The sequence below is a fragment of the Notolepis coatsorum genome, assembly GCF_963971535.1.
Source record: "Notolepis coatsorum genome assembly, chromosome: 19".
NCBI classification, from domain to species: Eukaryota; Metazoa; Chordata; class Actinopteri; order Aulopiformes; family Paralepididae; genus Notolepis; species Notolepis coatsorum.
In genome coordinates this window covers 53,146,356-53,159,560 of record NC_140183.1, presented here as the reverse complement: position 1 = coordinate 53,159,560, position 13,205 = coordinate 53,146,356, and positions in this window count along the sequence as shown.

Sequence of the window (13,205 nt, the reverse complement as noted above, 5' to 3'; positions counted from 1 at the left end):
GTGTGAGAGAGAGAGAGAGAGAGAGAGAGAGAGAGAGAGAGAGAGAGAGAGAGAGAGAGAGAGAGAGAGAGAGAGAGAGAGAGAGAGAGAGAGTTTCTTTAATAGTTGTCATACAGAAGTACAGAATACTTTTATACAAAATGCTTCTTACTGTTACGCTCCAGAGACTGTGCAAGACAAGATAAGTATGAAATAAAATAACATAGTATAGCATGTAAATTAGAAGTAAAAAAAAAAAGGTCACAGTGTTCAGTATAGACATATGTACAATGTTCGATGCAGAATAAACGTAACTGAGTTACCATATAATATACAATATACTATGCAGTGTACTAATATACAATACTATATAGTGCAAGGCAGAAATGGGATGAGGTGCAATTTAGGTACAATTTACAGTAGGTGTACGAGTTGTAGTGCAAATCCTTTATCAATAAATATAAAGTGTGTTTGTGTGATCTAAAGTGTGGAGAGTGGGTGCTGCAGTGTGTTGTTTGTTTAAGTGAGTGTGTGCGTGTGGGTGTGTGTGCTGTGTGCATTTGATGGTTGTTGCATAGTGTTTATTGTTTGTTTAGCAGCCTGATGGCCTGGGGATAGAAGCTTCTTCTGAGTCTTTCTGTGCTCGCCTTAAGACTCCGGTATCGCTTGCCTGACCGCAGCAGTTCAAAGAGGCAGTTGTTCGGGTGGCTGGAGTCCTTGATGAGAGAGAGAGAGATAGAGAGAGAGAGAGAGAGAGAGAGAGAGAGAGAGAGAGAGAGAGAGAGAGAGAGAGAGAGAGAGAGAGAGAGAGAGAGAGAGAGAGAGAGAGAGGGGGGGGGGGGTGAGAGAGACGAGGAAGGGGCAAGAGAGAAAGAGAGCAGGGAGAGTGGCGTGATTACCAAAGGTAGCCGCATTTCTGGCAGACGCTCTCTGATTGGCCGACGGCAGTTTCTACACTGGTTAAGCTTAGGCACTCTTCAAAGTTGGTTAAGGTTAGAGTTTGTCTTAGAGCGTGATGGCAAGTTCTTTCGACGGTTAAGCTTAGGCACTCTTTCGAAGTTGGTTAAGGTTAGAGTTTGTCTTAGAGCATGGCGATAGAACGCCAGGTAGTTTGCAGGCTGTTTGACGTGGAAATGGGCAAAGACACAGCTCGTCACGCTATTGGGCGCACATGTCACATGACCAGAAACGTCTGCCAGAAATGCGGCTACCTTTGGTAATCACGCGGGAGAGTGAGTGTGTGTGTGAGAGAGGGGCGGGGCAGGGTGTGAATCCTCAGCCCTTGTGTGGGTGAATGTAACAAGTTCCTAACGTTTTCTTTCCCCTATTATTTCATGCACACTTTATTCATTGTTTAAAATTATTATTTTCTTTTAAGTTATTTTGTGCATCACTCTGTTTTGAATTTGATGCACATTTTCAATGCATGAGGGTCATCCTTTTGTGTTAAATGGCTGCATAAAGCAAGCATTTGTTGACTCTCATGTTGATAAGAGTATTAAAACTTGGAACTTGAAAAATATCTGTTTAAGGTAGAGGGAAAGAAAATGCGATTAATCGCGAGTTAACTATGGACAATCATGCGATTAATCAGATTAAATATTTTAATCGACTGGCAGCACTACTTTTTACATTTTGTACTGCAAATAGTGTCTGTCAAATGAGCCATACCATTTTCCCCATAGCTAGGCCTAATATAGAATATACAAATAGCTCCGCAAAGATCATCAATTATCGCGGAAACAGTCACGAAAAGCCGGCCTACTTGACCGCAGCATGCGCGGCCAGCATGGCAGATAAAGAGTTAAAAGAAAGAGAAATCTACATTGGTTGCTTTGACAGTACACGCTGTAACTTGGTACCACGCTTGTGTGTTTCCAGCATGTCTGCGGTCAAGTGTGCGTTCGATAACACATTTCGTCCTGGGAATCGGAGTCTGATCACACTCTCCCCTCACCCAATCCCACCCGGCCGGCTGCAATGTAAAATCATTCAATACATCCAATAAGCTTTTCTCTTTCTTTTCATTTGTTTCATTTGAAGCCGGCTGTGTGCTGCCATCCCGGGTCAGTCAACCTCATTTCAAGTGGCTCTGCTTCAATCTCTCCCTGGATTTCCACTGCAGCTCCTCCCCTTTAAAAAAGGCAAAGGCCCTTGGCAACAAGGCTTTCTCTCAGGAACACAAAAGAGAGTAAAGTCTTTTACAGTGATAAGGGGGGACACTTCATGTGATTGGGTGATTATTTTACATTATTACATGGCGTTTTAACACTTTGATCGCCATGGTTAAATTCATAATTTACCATCCCTCGCCATCTCTATTTGTCTATGGAGAAGTTCCCCTTCTTTGCAGGGCTATAACTTTTTAAATAGTATTGCTAAATTGACATTATTATGGCCCATTCAATGTCCTATATCTATTGTTCAGGGTGTAGCAACGTTATACTTTTTCATTCACATATTCATACTAAAATACGGTCTAAAGTATAAGTATGTTTTTATCGTTTTCTGCAGCTTTCTCCAGAACTTGATTTATAGCCCTAAATGCATTATATTGATGATCAAATACAGTTTGGTAGGAATCTGTGCAAGATAAAAAAATTTCAACTGGATGTGCTTCTAGGAGTTACTACGTATGATCTGATGTTGACCGGATGGGCGGGGGGTCGTTTATAATTCCGTGGGCAACGTTATATCATTCATCTAGTGTGGGTGATATGATCATCAGAGCAGTTAGTAAAGAACACGTTGGAAAACCGTATCTTCCTCGCACCGTTGGGCGATGAGCGTGGAGCAGAGATATTCCTATTATGGGATGTATAAATACCTGATCCATTTCCAGGTTGTATAATAGTATATACGTCCAAATCATGTTGTTTGTCGAGTTATTTGCACCGATCGGTGTTCACTGTGTCAAGATGGAGTCCTGCTAATGATAGCGAGTGCCCGGACGAAATATGGGTGAGCACCACTTCATCCACATGACTTCCTGCTGGGCGATCTGCCGATCGGCCACCAGATGGCGCTCTTGAACCGTTAGAGAGTTGAGTGGAGCTCAGCAGTATATCTCAGGTCCCCGGGGGAGAAATATGATTTCGATCACAGATTTTTGAAATATTGATATCAAAGACGTGTTACGGCGTCTTCGGCAGAATGAGCATGGCGGGGAATGACGAGTTTCGGCGTTTCTGGCGATTAAAGTGTTAACATTCGCCAAAATGCTTGATTGTGATTGGTCAATAGTGCTCGGTTGCCCCTGCCAGAGGCCAATTATTTCTCGATAACTGACCGCTGTCATGGGCAACGCGCAATAATGACCGCTGATACGGGTAACAGAGCGCTATTGACCAATCACAATCAAGCATTTTGGTCACAGTCACGAAAGCTAAGCATTACCATTATGCACAGCTGCACTACATCAGTGCAATCAGACCACACACCTGCCGGCTGCCGGCAATGACAGCGGAGCCACAGAACAGAACAACTGCGTCTGCATTTGATCTCGTCTTGTCGATGGTGTAAAATGAATTAGGTATATTGTTAGTAAGTTAGCCTTAGCCATGTAATAAGCGGGATAATGTATAGCTATACTCTGTCATTGTCGCAAAATAATTGACCTTCACTGCGTTTATAACACCTCGGCTGCGCCTCGGTGTTCCAAAACTCTGTGTCGGTCAATTATTTTGCGACAATGACCTCGTAGCTATACATTATCACATAATGACATGATATTGTTAAGATTGAGATTGTTCATTGGAGATTTTGTTGCATGTGTCCTAAACTATTTTCTTGATCCACCAATCACAAATGTTGCTTCCCTTGTTTGTCCGAGGGAAGCAACTGTTGTGATTGGAGGATCAAGAAAAGTGGGCGGGGTGTGAGATTGGTCAATTGTTGAATGTGGTTGAAAATCATTGCTCAGTTGTGGGCCTGTCAATTGATTAATCAGGTTATGTTACTGCCTTTTTAACCTTGTTTCATGGAATGCCATCTTACTGATTGTAAATACTGTATTGTAGCTAATCAATATTCAAACTCTAACATCATCTGATGACAACTATCATCATCTACAACCATTATTAAAATATATCTAATGATACTGCACAGTATGTAGAGCTTGATTTATTAAAGGGGCAGTTCACCCAAAACCGAGTGCCATTCAGCTCCATTGTATTGAGTGACAAATCGATTACACATTGTCCGTCACCCAATGTACTGTAAATGGTGCATTTATATACATTTACATTTACATTTAGTCATTTAGCTGACGCTTTTATCCAAAGCGACTTACAAGTTCTGTACGACAAGCCATCGGGAAGGGCACAACTCTATCAGCTGAGCAACAATGTTCATTAAAGTGTTGAGTGCTACAGTGTAGGTTAGTTTATTAGGACAAGTGCATGACAGTACGGTTAGTTAGGGTTAGATTTTTTTATTTTTTTTTTTATTTTTCTTTTTTTTTAATTCAGATAATGGTTGAAGAAGTGCGTCTTTAGTCGACGGCGAAAGATTGGACGTGATTCGGCTGTCCTAACTGGGGTGGGTAGTTCATTCCACCATTGTGAGGCAAGGACTGAGAATAGGCGACTTCTCTTTGATGACCCTCCCGGAGCTTGGATAGGAGTAGGTCTGAGGCGGCCAGAAGATGCAGAGCGTAGGGGTCTTGAGGGTGTGTAGTTAGAGACCATTGACCGGAGGTAGGCGGGAGCGGTTCCCTTTGCCGCACGGTATGCTAGGTCGAGGGCCTTGAAGCGGATTCGTGCAGCAATGGGGAGCCAGTGCAGGTCCCTAAGAAGTGGGGTGACATGGGCCGACTTCGGTAGGTTTGAGATCAGGCGGGCCGCTGCGTTCTGAATGAGTTGAAGAGGCTTAGTGGCAGTGGCCGGGAGGCCAGCGAGCAGTGCATTGCAGTAGTCGAGGCGGGAGATGACTGTTGATTGGACGAGGAGTTGGGTGGCTTCTTTTGTCAGGAAGGGGCGTATCCTTCTGACGTTGCTCAGGAGGAATCGGCAGGTTCTGGTCGTCGCTGCGATGTGAGCAGAGAAGTTCAACTGGTCGTCGAGGACAACACCAAGGTTCTTGGCGGTCGGGGACGCAGTCACAGCTGTATTCTCGACTGTGATTGAAAGGTCGGTTAGGGGGGAGGATTTGGCCGGCAGGTGGAGCAATTCTGTTTTGCTTAGGTTCAGTTTGAGGTGGTTGGACGTCATCCAGGCTGAGATGTCGGACAGACAGGCCGAGATCCGCTCAGAGACGTGGATATCTGAGGGAGGGAAGGAGAGGAAGAGTTGAGTATCGTCGGCATAACAATGGTAGGAGAAGCCATGAGACGTGATAATGTTACCCAGTGATTTAGTGTAGAGGGAGAAGAGAAGGGGTCCTAAAACCGAGCCCTGGGGGACACCCGTCCGCAGGGGGCGGGTGGCCGACAGGGTCCCTCTCCATGACACTTGGTAGGAGCGGTCATTGAGGTATGATGACAGCCATGTCAGCGCAGAGCCAGCCACTCCCATTCCTGCGAGGGCCGCAAGGAGGATCTGGTGGTTGACTGTGTCGAAGGCTGCAGATAGATCTAGGAGAATCAGGACAGAGGAGAGGCCTTTCGCTTTTGCTAAGTGAAGTGCCTCTGTGACCGCAATGAGGGCTGTCTCTGTGGAGTGACCAGTCCTGAAGCCTGACTGATTAGGGTCTAGGAGGTCATTCTGTAAGAGATAAGCAGTAAGTTGGTTGGATACAGCACGTTCAAGTGTTTTAGAAAGGAAGGAGAGAAGAGAGACAGGACGGTAGTTGCCTATGACGGTAGGGTTCAGGGTTGGTTTTTTTATGAGCGGCGTGACTCTGGCTTGTTTTAGGGAGGTGGGGACCACCCCCGAGTTGAGTGAGGAGTTGATGGTTGCAGTTAGGAATGGGAGGATGTCTGGTGCTATGGTCTGGAGGAGTGGGGAGGGTAGCTGGTCCAGCTGGCAAGTAGTCGGACGGTTTGACGTTACCAGTGTCAGGGTCTCTGCTTCTGTAATGGGAGAGAAAGATGACAGAGTGAAGGATGAGGTTCTCGATTCAGCATTTGGAATGGGTGGGGGTTGGGAGAAGGAGCTGCGGATGTTCTCCACTTTTTCCTCAAAGAAGATCGCAAAGTCTTCGGCAGAGAAAGATGAGGGAGGGGGGGGTGGGGGGGGAGTGAGGAGGGAGGACATGGTAGCATGCAGTTTGCGAAGATTCTTGGCAGAGGCCTCGATCCTATGGTGGAAGAAAGAAGCTTTGGCATTAGTGATGGTTTTGGAGAATGTTAACAAGAGGTTGTGATATGTGTCGATGTCAGCAGTGAGGCGTGACTTTCTATACTTCCTTTCAGCTGCTCTCAGGACCTGTCTTTGTTCTCTCACTGGATCTGTCAGCCATGGACTGGGTGGGGAACGGCGGGCAGGTTTCTCAACGAGGGGACAGAGCTTGTCGAAGGAGGTTGCAAGGGCTGAAAGGAGGGTGGAGGTTGCCATCTCTGTGGAGAGAGCAGAGAAGGTGTCACTCAAAGGTAGAGCGGATAGTATGTCAGAGGAGAGGGTGGAGGGGGATAGGGAGGGCAGGTTGCGTCTGAGTGAGACTGTTTGAGTTGGGGTGAAGACCTTTCGGTTAAGCATGAGAGTTAGTGAGAAGGATATGAAGGAATGGTCAGATACATGTAGGGGAGTTACCGTGGTGTTAATGATGCTGGAGTTACGGGAAAATATGAGATCCAAGGAGTTGCCTGCTTTGTGGGTGGGAGGCATGGCAGTGGGAGTCAGGTCAAACGATTGTAGGAGGGAGACTACTATGACTGACTGAGATGAGTCAGGCAGGTTGAAGTCACCCAGTAGAAGGAGAGGGGTACCATCTTCCGGTAAGGAGCTAAGAAGCATGTCCAGCTCATCTGTGAAGTGATCGAGTGTACCTGGAGGGCGGTAGAGTGTAACAATGGTGAGATTGAAAGGATTAGAGACAGATAATGCATGATATTCGAGAGAGGAGAGTGACAGTTCTGGGAGTGGTGTTACGTTTGTAGCCCATGAAGGAGATGTCATGAGGGCAGTGCCTCCACCCCGTCTGGAAGGTCGAGGTGTGTGAGTGAAGTTATAGTTTGTAGATAATGCTGCAGGTGTTGATGAGTTATTGGGGGTTATCCAGGTCTCAGTTAGAGCCAGGAGCTGCAGATTTAGACTATGGGCGTAGGCAGTAATGAAGTCAGCTTTCTTGACTGCTGATTGACAATTCCATAAGCCTCCCCGTACTGTGACAGGTGTATTAGTGGCTGTAGGAGGGTAGGAGAGATTAGCCGGGTTGCTAGCAAACTGGCGTGGTTGGGTAGAGTCAGTTCTGGAGGAGCAGATTGTGGATATAGGTATGAGACACATTGTCTTGTCAAGAGTGGCAGGGAGGAAGTAGAGAGATAGCAGTGTGGGAGGGAAATATAGGATTATGGTGTACTTAGCACTGGGTGGATCGGTGGATCCCTCGGCGAAGAACTCCAGGAAAACTCCTCCTCTTTGTCCCTCTTCGTTTCTCGACGCTTCGCTGACGCTACACCAGCAAGCCTTTAAATCACTATCACTATCACTATCACTAATTAGTGCTGTCTTAACACCTGGCCCTTAATGGGGGCACTTAACAAAACAAAATGGCCGTTTTAAACACGCCCCTTTAATCAAGTCAGCTGGTTCCTCACTTTTAAGATTCACTAATAAACTTAAAATGGCTTACCCTAGTTTTCAGTATAAAGCAATGTTTCTCAGTGAGTGTGTCCTGTCCTTCCTTAACAGAGCCCAGTACAGAGTGATTTCAACACAGTGTGGACCTCTGCTTTTAAACAGGGCAGGCTCTTAATGGCTCACTCAGCAAATCAGATGCTACTAGTAAACAGGAAACAGTCCCTTAATGGGGGCACTTAACTAAACAAAATGGCCGTTTTAAACACGCCCCTTTAATCAAGTCAGCTGGTTCCTGATATATAGCGCTTTATCCAAAGTGCTTTACAATTTGATCCTCACATTTGACCCATTCACTCACACATTCACACATCGACGGCGGAGGCAACCATGCAAGGTGCGAACCTGCTCATCGGGAGCAGTTAGGGGTTAAGTGTCTTGCTCAAGGTCACTTCAACACGCTGCCCGGAAGGAGCGGGAATTGAACCGGGAACTGTATGACCACCGTTGAGAATTGAGATGCCTTGATTGTTATTAATATAGTTTTTTTTTATAAAATAATAAAAACAATACGATTTTGACTCCACTAACTGGCATTAGCCCCATACGTGCAAACATCTGAAGGATAACGCTCATATTAGTGTCTGATTCATCCACTTTCTCCTTCATTGTAAAATCAAGTGAATGCCACTGTCTGTACTGTATATTACAGCTTTTTTATTTTTTTTTATTATTATCTTTTCCCCCCTCCTTCTTTTTCCGATTTTTCTCCCATCCCACTGTTAGTCGTTATGCCAATTCCCAACCCCCTTCCTGGTTGTTGCGCACTTTCCCCTACTGTTGGTCCGAGAGGCCGGAGACTGTCACATGCTTTCCTCCGACGCATGTGCAGCCAGCCGGCAGCCAGTCTGGCCGTGCAGATTCTCACTGGGAGAGTGTGGACGTGTGGGAGGCCGCACTACCTCTCACCAGATCCTACCTTCGCTGAGCAGGCGCCCCGACCGAACTGTAGGGGTCGCTGTCCACAATGCCCAGGACCCACCCACGGCTCCCCTCCCCCTAACTCAGCCAAACAAGTTAGTATAGCGATCAGCCCGAGCCAAGGCAATGCTGACTCTCCGGGAGTCGAGACCGCAGCCTCTTGCATTGGTGACGAGCACAATCTCCGCTACGCCACCTGACCGCCTATTACAGCTTTTTTTTATGCGTCCCTTTTGAGGGAACAAATGGACAGCATAGACCACCCAACAAAAAGCCCTGTATGAAAGGCCTTGATTAGCCTCTTCACTATTCAAATTACAGGGATTAGTCATCTAATATGAATAGCACTATTAACCTTGGGACTGTGGCGTGTTTGAAGGAGGCCAGGCTTTGTGAAATGCTTTTCTGTGTGCTGTCACGACGGATACTTCAAACCCACATAATGTACCCGCGATCATGATCAGCGCCAATTTGGTGGCTCCGATTTAGCTTGTATATATATTGATTTTCTATCTTCTATCCAATAAGAGCGTAGGATGACAACGTGTCACTCATGAGAGTCGTGTCTGTGATCTTCATCTCTGCTCAAAGACAATTATGGAGTGGGAACTTAAGGGTAGCAGAGGGTAATCTTTTTACCACCCTCCTTTAGGGCTTCGCAATGGCGTGTCTGGTTCAGGATATTGACTCCAGCCACTCTTGTCCGGCCCCAAAATTGCCTATCGATTTCCCCTTATGACAGTTGTTAGCTGGAAACTTAATCACGGCGACCCACATTGTCATATGAGGTACATGCTGTTCAACGCTGGTCGCTTATTCGCCCTTGATTTTGTTTCTGCATTGTAATGGTAATGCTGCAGCCACAAACAAGATAAATCAATAGAACGAATGTACTGGCCCGGTTTTGCACTGTAATACAAGTCACCCCTTAATCTGCTCATCCTTATAATTAAATCATATAGCAAAGCTGAGTTTTCTACAAGGTTAGGTCATTAAAATGCCATCTTGCCTTTAACTCAATCAGCGCCAGACCCGAGGATAGTCGGGTTATCTCGCCATGCGTTGAGCGCCAGGACGCGTGTATCTCTTCCGCAACGGAATTCGGTTTCTGGGTTCGCCTGATTGGCCACTGACCCCACGTGACCCTACCCTATTACACGCCCCCCTTATCGACGCACGTTATGCGACGCTCTACGGCTCTTTCGCTGACTTCCTCGCAGAACAGCTGTTTCCGTATTTATAATATTGGAAACGCCGCGCTGTGAGCTCTGTGAAGCACCTCTGTATTAAATGCCGACAGCACCTCTGTATTAAATGCCGCCAGCACCTCTGTATTAAATGCCGACTCATCAATCAATCAATAACAACATTAAGGATAACGTTAGCATTAGCTGTAATGTTACCAGCAGTCTCGCGTCTATCTGCGTGCTAACGTTAGCATTAGGTAATAACCGGTTTAAAATGGATGGTGATTACCTCACGTTGTGTCTATTCTGCTAGCATTAACGTTACTAGTACAAACAATCAAACCAAAACATTGACATCTAACTTATCTTTAGATATTTACTCAACCTCTAATGTCTAACTATGAATGAACACAACACTCTAACTTAACATATTTAGCTAATAAAGTACTCAACCTCTACTGTCTTTAACTATGAACAAACACAACACTCTAACTTACCATCTTTAGATAATAAAGTACTCAACCGAGTAGAGTGTAGACAAGTACACTCAGTCCTACTGTAAGAGCATGGGTCACTCTGAGCCCCAAGTACACTCAGTCCTACTGTAAGAGCATGGGTCACTCTGAGCCCCAAGTACACTCAGTCCTACTGTAAGAGCATGGGTCACTCTGAGCCCCAAGTACACTCAGTCCTACTGTAAGAGCATGGGTCACTCTGAGCCCCAAGTACACTCAGTCCTACTGTAAGAGCATGGGTCTGAGCCCTAAGTACACTCAGTCCTACTGTAAGAGCATGGGTCTGAGCCCCAAGTACACTATGTCCTACTGTAAGAGCATGGGTCTGAGCCCCAAGTACACTCCGTCCTACTGTAAGAGCATGGGTCTGAGCCCCAAGTACACTCCGTCCTACTGTAAGAGCATGGGTCACTCTGAGCCCTAAGTACACTCAGTTCTACTGTAAGAGCATGGGTCACTCTGAGCCCTAAGTACACTCAGTCCTACTGTAAGAGCATGGGTCACTCTGAGCCCCAAGTACGCTCAGTCCTACTGTAAGAGCATGGGTCTGAGCCCCAAGTACGCTCAGTCCTACTGTAAGAGCATGGGTCACTCTGAGCCCCAAGTACACTCCGTCCTACTGTAAGAGCATGGGTCACTCTGAGCCCCAAGTACGCTCAGTCCTACTGTAAGAGCATGGGTCTGAGCCCTAAGCACACTCAGTTCTATATCAGGATCTCCCTGTGAAAGCATACCACGAGAAGACGTTAACTTGAGACGATCTCAGATTGTCACGTCTCCCCCTCTTAACATGTGCTACGACCCTGCCATAGACCCGATACAAGCAGCCATAAGCTGCAGCAGAGGTTCAGTCCAGTGATTGCCTTGCTGGACAAACCATAAGCCCAGAACATAGAGTGTTGTGTTTGTTCATAGTTAAAGACAGTAGAGGTTGAGTACTTTATTATCTAAAGATGGTAAGTTAGAGTGTTGTGTTTGTTCATAGTTAAAGACAGTAGAGGTTGAGTACTTTATTATCTAAAGATGGTAAGTTAGTGTTGTGTTTGTTCATAGTTAAAGACAGTAGAGGTTGAGTACTTTATTATCTAAAGATGGTAAGTTAGTGTTGTGTTTGTTCATAGTTAAAGACAGTAGAGGTTGAGTACTTTATTATCTAAAGATGGTAAGTTAGAGTGTTGTGTTTGTTCATAGTTAAAGACAGTAGAGGTTGATTAATTTATTAGCTAAAGATGTTAAGTTAGAGTGTTGTGTTCATTCATAATTAGACATTAGAGGTTGAGTAAATATCTAAAGATAAGTTAAATGTCAATGTTTTGGTTTGATTGTTTGTACTAGTAACGTTAATGCTAGCAGAATAGACACAACGTGAGGTAATCACCATCCATTTTAAACCGGTTATTACCTAATGCTAACGTTAGCAGATAGACGCGAGACTGCTGGTAACATTACAGCTTGGCGCTAGCCTAATGCTAACGTTAACGTTATCGTTAATGTTGTTATTGATTGATTGATGAGTCTGCATTTAATACAGAGGTGCTGGCGGCATTTAATACAGAGGTGCTGTCGGCATTTAATACAGAGGTGCTTCACAGCGCTCACAGTGCAGCGTTTCCAATATTATAAATACGAAAACAGCTGTTCTGCGAGGAAGTCAGGAAGTCAGCGAAAGAGCCGTAGAGCGTTGCATAACGCGCGTCGATAAGGGGGGCGTGTAATAGGGTAGGGTCACGTGGGGTCAGTGGCCAATCAGGCGAACCCGGAAACCGAATTCCGTTGCGGAAGAGATACACGCCGCCAGGACCCCCGAAAACCTGAGTATAGTCGGGTTTTCATCGTTATTTCTTTTATTCGATATTTTTATTCATTTCTCTCACACGGACCTCTGGGTTACCATAGGGAACCATTTTGAGATTGCTAGAGTGCAATGCCGGCCGCATCCTGATAGGTGGCACTATCGTCCACCCTTCGAAACCTTTTCTTCACACCCAGTGTTACGTTTAATTCACGCCGGGCGCAGTTTTCTTTGTCAGGCGAGTCTAGCGGTTCACTCAATGGCATTGAAACGTGTCCAATGCCCACGATGCATGTGTTGTGGTGGATTTAGTTGGCGACACGATGGACACCAATACTGAAAATCGCGATCAGACAATTGGAATATTCTTTTTGGGGTACCTCCTAGTGAAGGTAAGGACTATATGACATCAATCCTGCTTTGATCCAACCATGATTTCACATTGATTGTTGCGACCATGTGTAACATACTCCAGAACGTATGCCGTTGGTGACGATCAACGCATTCATGATGAAACATAATACCTATTATATACATTTGATTTGGAAATAGTAGCGTGTCCAGGCAAGCAACGCCAACGCTTTTAGTCAAATTCACGTATTCCTCCATAGCGCCGTTTTATGGAATTAGCCAGGATCACTCTGAAACTATACTTATATTCACCACGGTATAACACGCGCACATATACATGAACAAATTAATTCTTTTTCACATATTGAACGATGGATAGTTGATGTCAAATGAGCCATAGTATTGTATACATAGCTATAATATAGATTAATATAGATAGCCCTGCAAACACCGCCATCTCTTGAGTGGTGGCGCAGTAGGAACTAAGATGGGCTAGGCCTCTGGCGCTGAAAGAGTTAATAGTTAATAGTTGTGGTGGGCGTGTGGAGCCTTGTAAACATTTCTGTAAATTAGTCTAAAACTTCATATGGCTTTGTAGCTTCTCCATAACTGTAGCCTCTCCATGCGCCATGCATAAACATGAAGGCTTGACGTTTTGTTCAAAACAAGAAGTTTTGTTTTTCTGTCACCCAGAAACACCAAAAATGTGTTTGAGTCGTTCATT